A 9,548-nucleotide genomic window follows, 5' to 3' on the forward strand; every position below is an offset into this window, starting at 1 on the left:
ATCCTGGGACATGGTGTGATGACCCTGTGGCTGAGATCCTGGGGACATGGTGTGATGACCCTGTGGCTGAGCTCCTGGTACGTGGTGTGATGGCTGCTGTGGCTGAGCTCCTGGGGACCTGGTGTGATGACCCTGTGGCTGAGATCCTGGGGACGTGGTGTGATGACCCTGTGGCTGAGATCCTGTGGACGTGGTGTGATGACCCTGTGGCTGAGCTCCTGGGACCTGGTGTGATGACCCTGTGGCTGAGATCCTGGGGACATGGTGTGATGACCCTGTGGCTGAGATCCTGGGGACATGGTGTCATGACCCTGTGGCTGAGCTCCTGGGACCTGGTGTGATGGCTGCTGTGGCTGAGCTCCTGGGGACCTGGTGTGATGACCCTGTGGCTGAGATCCTGGGGACCTGGTGTGATGGCCGCTGTGGCTGAGCTCCTGGGACCTGGTGTGATGACCCTGTGGCTGAGCTCCTGGGGACCTGTTGTGATGACCCTGTGGCTGAGATCCTGGGACCTGGTGTGATGACCCTGTGGCTGAGATCCTGGGGACATGGTGTGATGACCCTGTGGCTGAGATCCTGGGGACGTGGTGTGATGACCCTGTGGCTGAGCTCCTGGGGACGTGGTGTGATGGCTGCTGTGGCTGAGCTCCTGGGGACCTGGTGTGATGGCCCTGTGGCTGAGATCCTGGGGACATGGTGTGATGACCCTGTGGCTGAGCTCCTGGGACGTGGTGTGATGGCCGCTGTGGCTGAGCTCCTGGGGACGTGGAAAGTGTCCCTCCTCTTGTTCTTCAGTCTCTCCAATTTCCCGGGCCTGTCGGGGGCAGGACCCTCCAGCGACACCTCTCCTTTCTGCAGGTTCTTCCCCTCTGCTTTGTCGCCCTTTCCTCCCAGGTTTTTCTCTCTTTTTCTTTTCTTTCTTTTTGACTCTTTTTACTTTTCTTTTTTCTTTTTTTATTTTTATTCCTTCTCCCAATTCCATTTAGTGTAATGTCATTGATACCAACACCTCGTCTCCTCAGTCCATTCTGTACTCCACCTCTCGTTGGTGGGTGAGTGGCAGCAGGCATTAGTGATGGCTTCTGAGGAGGTGTGCATCTGTTTTGCTCCTACACGACCACTGTTCGCTGTCACTCTCCTCTCAGAGCGGCACAGTGGTGGAACTTAGCGCTTTGATTGTGCTAATCAGATGTGTTGAAGCTGACACACCCCAGCTCCAGGCTCAAAGATGATCGTTCAGTGAAAGACTCTCACATAAAAAAGAAAGGACTCCATCATGCAGATGTGAAAATATAGGACCTCAGAAAACACAAGGAGACGGGCCAATAGCTGCCTCCCAGAGTTCACCACCCCTGGGAACTGAATCCACAATATCAGAGTGGATGAAATCCCAAACCCGAAGAGTTGACTGTGACATGATTAATTAATTAAAGGAAGATCTAAAAAATGAACTATGGCAGAAAATGCAGACTGTGAAAGAGCATCTCAATAAGGAGGCATTCTGAAAAAGAACCCCACAGAAATCTCAGAAATGAAAGACTCAATAAGTCAAATAAAATGTTCAGTTGAAAGTCTCTCCAATAGATCAGGTGAGGTAGAAATCAGAACCCCAGAACGTGAAGACACGGTGACAGCCTTGGATATCCGACAATACTAAATAAAAATAATAAACTGGGAGCAGAACATGCAAGAATCCAGACAACATTAAGAGACCAAATTTGAGATTCGTTGGCATTGAGGAAAGAATAGAGACACAGGCCATTGGCACTGATGACCTGTTCAGTGGAACAACAGCAGAAAATATTCAAATGAGCACCCAGATACCAGGGACATTTAGAACCCCAAATAGACAACACCAAAAAAGGACCTTTCCACAGCCTGCTGTCCCCTCACAGGGTCCCAACAAGTAGCTTCCAGGGGCAGTGGGACCTCAACTGGGCAGGTTCTTGCCTTGTACCAAGAAAAAATTTCAGGACATGTTGAAAACAAGGCCCAAGGAAGGATTCATTAAAGGGCAGCGATGCTAGGTATATAAACCCGGAGGCAGGGCACGCGCCAGCGTCTTGGGGAGACCGGAGAGTGGTGCCGCCAGGGTGCGCTCACTGCTCGCAGGTAGGCCTTCCTGTGAAGAGGAGTGCCTGTTCTCAGGCTGGCTTTAGTGACAATCGGACCCCAGGCATTTGCTGTTTTGGGTCCAGACGATTCTTCTTGGTCAGGCAGAACAGCAGTGAGTCGGCTGTAGGCACGGGGTGTAAGTCTTTGAATCTGCTGACATTTATTTATTTATTTTTGATTTTTTTTAGTTGTCGATTGGCAACTTCTATTTATTTACATGTGGTGCTGAGAATTGAACCCAGGGCTTCACACATGCTAGGCCAACGCTGTTAGCCCCACCCCCAGCCCTCTGCTGACATTTAAATTGATGTGGTTTTGTTCTAATCTGTTACAAGAATATGCTGGAGACTGTGTTCATCCAAATAAAGAGACAAGTATGGCTGGTCTTGCTCACAGATCCAGGGCCCCATCCAGTAAGGGTCTCTTTTTCTCTTTTCCTGAGTGTCCATCTATCTTAATATTATAATTAAAATACCAAATATACAGAATATAGATAGAATTTTAAAACCTCCGGAGAAATTTCAGGTCACATAGAGGTAAATCAATTAGAATAACAACTGATTTCTCAACAGAAAACCTAAAATTCAGGAAGTCTTGGAATGATGCAAATTTGAGCCCTGAAGGAATATAATTGTCAATTATTGCTATCTCCATGAGAATTATCCTTCAGAATCAAATAGGAAATAAAAACCTTCAAAAATAAGCCAAGTATTAAAGGATTCAGTCAGATGTGGTGGTGCACACCTGTAATCCCAGCACAGGAGGCTGAGACAGGAGGATCCAGAGTTCAAAGCCAGCCTCAACAACAGTTGCTCTAAGCAACTCAGTGAGACCCTGTCTCTAATAAAGAATACAAAATTGGGCTGGGGATGTGGCTCAGTGGTTGAGTGCCAACACATCCCTAGTTGAGTATAGGTTAAAGAATGGTCACCAAAGTCTAGATGATCAATCTCTGACAGGGTACATCGTCCAAGAAAAATGGGAACCAAAGAGAAAAGCACTTTTATGTTATATAAGAATTGCGATTTTGTGTTGCCAAACATGCTATGCCAAGCAACAGTTGACGGGTGCAGAGGTGGACTTTCCATGGGAGAAGCATTTCTTACAATACGTGGAGTCTTAGGGCAAAACGGAGTCTGTTTGGTCCCTGCCCATACAGCCTGGCCCATAACACACTGGTAAAGGAAACATGCCCAAAAGAAGACACAATGATAGTAAATGTTTACCCCCAAATGTCAGTACATGTGATTTCATGCCACAAACCCTATTCCACATCAAGGCTCAGTTACATCCAAATATAATATACTGAGTGATTTTGACACACCTCTTTCAACAGTAGTGGTCATACAGACATAAAATGAGCAGACACTTCAGACCTAAATCATACTACAAATTAAATGGACTTAAAAGATATCAAAGGAACATTTCATCCAACAACAATTAAATATTCTTTCTTCTTAGATGCTCATGGAACTTTCTCCAAATGGAGCACATTATAGGCTACAAAGCAAGTTTTAGCAAATACAAAAAAGAGTTGATATAATTCCTTCATATTATCAGATCATCTCAACATCAAGAAAAACTATAAAACAGAGGATATTGTACATTACACTTTGGAACTATGAATGGATCATCAAAGGAATCAGGGAAGAATTTTTAAAATCTTTATAATCAAACAAAAATAGAAGTATAGCATACCAGAATCTCTGGAAACCCATGAAGGTGATTCCAAAAAGAAGTTTAGCTATGAGTGCCTACATTAAAAAGTTCAGGAAGATCCAAATAACCTAATGATGCACCCCAACATCTTATAAAAAATTGTTGAAGGAAAGAAATAATGAAGATCAGACCCAAAATTAATAAAATATAAGATTTTTAGAAGTACAAAATAACACCATGTGTGTTCAATGTGTCAAAATGCATTCTACTGTCATGTATAACTAATTTGAACAAATTAAAACAAAAAAAGTACAATGGATCAGCATAACAAATTGTCTCTTGGGAGAGATAAACAAATTTGATAAACCTTTAGCCAAAGTAAGGAAAGGAAAGAAAGAAAAAGACCCAAATTAATAAAACTGGAGATAAAAAAGGAGATATTGAAAGGCCAAGATTCGTCGTCGGAGATTAAAATGCACACACAGACAGCAGTGACAAAGATGAAGCTCTTTACTGCAAGCTGGTTCTAGCTTATATAGAAAGTGAGAGTCAGTTATCTTAAACCAGGAAGCTCCCGGGGCCAATCATAGTAGAGGTCAGGTCATCACCTACAGTGCACGCACGTCCACCCTGCATAAGATTCATGGGGGCACGAACTGTCCACGAATACAGAAGACGGGAGGGCCAATTAGAAGGTTTTCAAAACAACCTGTTATCCACCCACTGGCAACTTGCCTGCCACCATGTTGCATTAGGGGCTCCTTATCTGAAAGGCCCAGGAAGTTCTAGCTGCCCACTGTCAATTTGCCCACCACCATGTTTGAAAGGCCCGGGGAGTTCTCAGGGAGACTCCCAACAGATATCACAACAGACATTACAGAAATCCAGAGGATCATCAAGTACTTTCTGAAAATGTCCCAATAAATTGAAAAATCTTTAAGAAAATCTAAACTTCTAGGCACATACAACCTACCAATATTTAACGAAGATGATAATAGAAGACCTAAACAGACTAGCAACAAACAATGAGATTGACACAGAAATAAAAGCCTTCAACAGAGAAAATCCCAGGACCAGATGGATTCTCAGCTGAGTTCTACAGCACTTTAAAGAAGAACTCTTTCCAACGTTCCTCCAACCATTCCATGAAATAGAGAACACTTCAAAATTCATTCTATAAAGCCAGTTTGACCCTAATACCAAGACTGGATAAGGACACAGCCAGGAAAGAACACTATAGACCAATATCCCTGAAGAACATAGATATAAAAATGCTTGATAAAATGTTAATAAATAACATTCCATAGCACATCAGAACATTACTCATCAGGATCAAGTTGGTTTCATTCCAGGGACGCAAGGATGTTCAACATTCACAAGTCAATGAGTATGATACATCACCTAAGAAGAAACAGGACAAAAGTCATAAGATCATCTCAATAGGTACAGAAAAAAACTTTGACAAAATCCAGCACCCAGTTATGTTAAAAAAAAAAAAAAAACCTAAAGAAACTGGGGATAGATGAAACTTACTTCCACATCACAGAAGTCGTAAATGATGAACCCAAAACCAACATCATTCTGAATGAGGAAAACTGAAATCAGGAACCAGACAAGGATGCCCACTCTCACCACTCCTATTTAATCGCAGTGCTTGAAACTATAGCCACAGCATTTAGGCAAGAGGAGGAAACAAAGGGATTCAGATAGAAAAAGAAGTCAGACCAGCATCGTTTGCAGATGGTATGATCCTATACTTAGAAGATCCAAAAGTTCCACCACTAGATGTCTAGAGCTAATAACAAATTCAGAAAAGTAGGATAAAGAAAATCAATGAGCATGGGGCTGGGTTGTGGCTCGGTGGTACAGCACTTGCCTAGCATGTGTGAGGCACTGGGTTTGTTTCTCAGCACCATGTATAAATAAACGATTATAAAAGGTTCATCAGCGTCTAAAAATTAAAAAAAAAAAGAAAATCAACACACATTCAAAAATCAATAGCTTTTTAATATACTGATAATGAATCCACTGAAAGAAATAAGGAAAAACACTCCAATAACCCCCCAAAACCCCACCTAGGAATGAATCTGACCAAGGAAGAAAGAAAGTTCAGAACACTGAAAAAGTAAATAAAAGAAGACATTTAGAAGATGAAAAGATCTCCCATGTTCTTGGGTAGTCAGTGAGTAAATTGAACTTTTCATAGATGTAAAAGAATCAGCTCTTACAGGAGATGGGATGGTCCTCATGTTTTGTGCCCAGAGAGGAGGTCCAGTCCACAGCGAGCAAGATCTGACCGAAGCTCAGCGGCAGCAGTCAGGTCCACCAGCTCAGGAGGGGCACGCAGAGTGTCTGCGAGGACAGAGAGGCCTGGAGACTGCTACCCTGCTGGCCTGGCGAAGGGGACTGACCCGCCACCCCCAGCTGCAAAGTAGTATTATGGGCCATCAAACAACTTAAATTTAAATATCATATTTTGAAATTATGGGCCAATGAAGAATTCAGAAGGGTATTAGAAAGTACTTTCAACTGAGGTGAAAGCCCAAAATATCCAAATGTATGATAGTTGTGTGGTAAGCTGAAGAACAGCTAAGGCAGCATCAGCGGGAGGATCATCAGCCTGCACCTCCAGCAGAATCAGAAGGCCTGGCTGGGCGTGGCACAGGCCTGCAAGCCTGACTCGGGGAGGCTGAGGCAGGAGGATCTCAAATTCAAGGCCAGCTGGGCGACTGGGGGCTGGGGGTGTGATGCAGCCCCAGAACAAGAGGCTTGGAAAGCCAGAGAAAATGTTTGGATTTTATTTTAGGGGCAGTGAAGGGCCCCGCAGGTCTTAAGTAGGATGTGAAGAGTTCTTTATAACTTTTCAATAGATGCTTCCTGGAAAACGGGGCTCATCAGAATTGGAGTTAACACCTACTGTAAAAACCCAGCAAGAGATGACAGTGGCCAAGTGTGGCAGGGGACCCCTGGAGCGTGGCTGGGATGGCTCATCCTGAGCAGGGCCCAGCTGACTTTAGGAAGTCTTTAGGGGAGGCAGGTGCCTTCCTTAGAAAGATAGAAGCCGAGCACTTGCTGGGGACTCTTCTCAGGCAGACCAGAGGCCAGCAGCTCTGTGGTCAGCTGCCTCCTCCCCTCCTGCTTCCTGCTGTTTCCAGTCAGAACCAGCACCCCCCAGGTCCACTAGTTGCCACCAAGAAGACCCTCTTCCTCCAGACACCTGATGCCTGGAGGGGTCTGTGCCTTGTTCGGGAGCTTCTGGGTGGCAGGCAGCACCACGTTCACAGAGGGGCGATTAAGAGGCTTAATTTCATAAGCAAATGCAACCTTTCCACATCCGAGAGGATGCTTTAATCTTACTGTTTTCTTAAATTTCATCAAACAATGTCCAAGGGTGCAATGAATCCAAAGATGTAAAACAGGAGCTGAGCCATGTTTGCCAAGGCCCAGGGATTAAACAACCACGTTCAGAGGGATTTTTGCCGTAAGTACTTCTTATTGGTTTTCACGAGGTGGTTTAAGGTGCAAGAGAAAGCAAACAGAGACGGAAGTGGCGTCAGGAGGGATTAACGTGGAAGGCCACAAAGCAGGGCAGATTAAAGGCCCAGCTGTTAAGAAAACAGACAACATGGCTTTCTGGGAAGCCACCAAGCTGTGCCAGGCAGTCTCCTGGAGAGTTGGGGACAGAGGTCCCAAGCTGTCCTGGCAGGTGGCCCTCGAGGTTCTCAGGGCCTAGGGACACATGCTGCTTCCCACCTGGGTGGCCACACTGTGGGACACTTCCATGTCTCCACTTCTTTCCCCCAGGGAGCTGCTGGCTTCTGTCTCTTGTTGTCCCTGGGGTACCACTGAGTTAGGGCCTCCCCCCACAGCTCTGGTCCACCTTGACACCCCCAGGACCTCCTCTTAACCCTGGCCAGTGCCACGCGGGAACTGCTCAGGTAGTATAGGAATGATGGGAAGCTTTCCCGTGAGGCATGTACCCTTCCTCTGTTGTGGTGCACACACAGGACGAAGGGACAGGCTCTGCCCTGCCAGGCACTTCTGACTCTGACCCAGGGTCCCCCTGTACGGCTCCTGGAAGCCTGCCGTTCTCAGGCACAACAGCTGCGGCTCCCTGTCAGAGGGGCCAGGGTGAGAACAGTGGCCCCCGCCAAGTGCAGGTGGAAACACAGGACCCTCGTTCACGCTGATGGCAAGTGGGAGGCTGCAGCCCAGGAACACACTCCTCAGTCCAGAAGCCAAGCCTGGGCTTCATGCATCCCAGGGCCACGGAAATCCACGTGATCCTGCTCAGTTATGTGCAGAACCCTGCCCATGGTGTCTAGAGCAGTTTTATCTATGTCCTGGGTACAGATTTTACTGTGAGGGCAGCCTTCAAGGCAGGAGGAAGAGCCTTTTCCTTCGGAGACTGTCTCTGCCGTGCCCCCAAATTCCCATGTCCTGACGGCTGACTCTGTGACTGCCGCCAGACTCGGTACCAGGGAGCTTGCAGAGGGGCCTATACTGAGGGTTCTGGGGTAGAGGTCATCCTGGATTATCTGGGTGAGTCCTGCACAGTGGTCAGAGGACAGAGGGTAAGAAGGCCAGGTGGTGGTGGACACAGAGGTGGCAGAGTCTGGAAGACACTAGTGACCTGCGTGCACAGGGAAGTCCAGGAATGTGGCGCCCCCAGCACACTCTGGCAAAGGCCAGAAGGGATTCTCCCTGGAGCCTCCCAGGGACCAGCCCCACACCCTCAATGTGAACCCAGGAGGGCCGACTTCAGCCTCGGGCTGCCAGGGTTGGAATAGGTGGTGACATGCCACCCCAGCAGTAGGAAACCCACATACTGTGAACCTGTTATCATTTCAAAACAAGAGTTTTGAAAAGCAGGCCAGTTCAGGGTGAAGGCCTGCCCCCCAGCAGGCGGGCAGGGCAGGAGGGAGGTCCTGCAGCCCATTTTCCTCTACACTGCCCTATGATCAGACTGCACAAAGGAGAAACGTGGTGCACACGTCCTGCCACACTGCCCACGGTCACGCTGGCCCAGGGCCGGGAGCTGCACGGGCTTCTGCACCTGTTCCCAGCGCCCTCCCAGCTCTCCTGCCGTGGCATGGTGCAGTGTGTCCAGGAGTGCTCCTCTCCCCTCCCCAGGGCGGCCGAGAGCCTGGGAACAGAGGACCAGCTCTGCAGCCCGGTGGCAGGAGCACAGGAGGCCACCCACTTGCCCCCAACACACTGTCTGCCTGAACTTCTGCCTGGGTGCAAGGCACTCACGGAAGTCAAGGGCACTTTGTGCCCCTTCACCCAGAATCACCCTTTCGGGGTTTTCTGTGATCCCTCACGGACTGGGGAATAAGCCTTTTCTTGACACATTTTAGTTTCTTTGAGCAACCTGGAATCAGTGGATTCCATGAATGTCCTCTCCCCATACCTGGGGTCCCAGGCTGAAGTCCCTGAGTGGCTGGCCAACCCTCTCCCCAAGAGGAGCCTGTCATGGTCTGCTATGCATGTGACTGACACCCTCTCAAGGCAGCAGCATGTGGGGCCACCCTGGGTGGCTGTGGAAGGCACAGTCGGTCCCTCTCATTTGCCAGGAAGCCACACTTTATCATTCATCTACTGTTCCTGGGAGGTCTGGGACTGGCCAGGTGAAAGGCAGCCCTCCTTGTGTTGTTTTAGCCAACAATTCCTTTTCTGAACACTTCTCATGTGTTACAATGTGACAATTTCAGACCATTCCTGCCTGGAGAGACAGATGAACTCTCCACAGTCTAAACAAAGGACTCCAGACA

Source organism: Callospermophilus lateralis, chromosome 5 (genome assembly GCF_048772815.1).
Source record: "Callospermophilus lateralis isolate mCalLat2 chromosome 5, mCalLat2.hap1, whole genome shotgun sequence".
NCBI lineage: Eukaryota > Metazoa > Chordata > Mammalia > Rodentia > Sciuridae > Callospermophilus > Callospermophilus lateralis.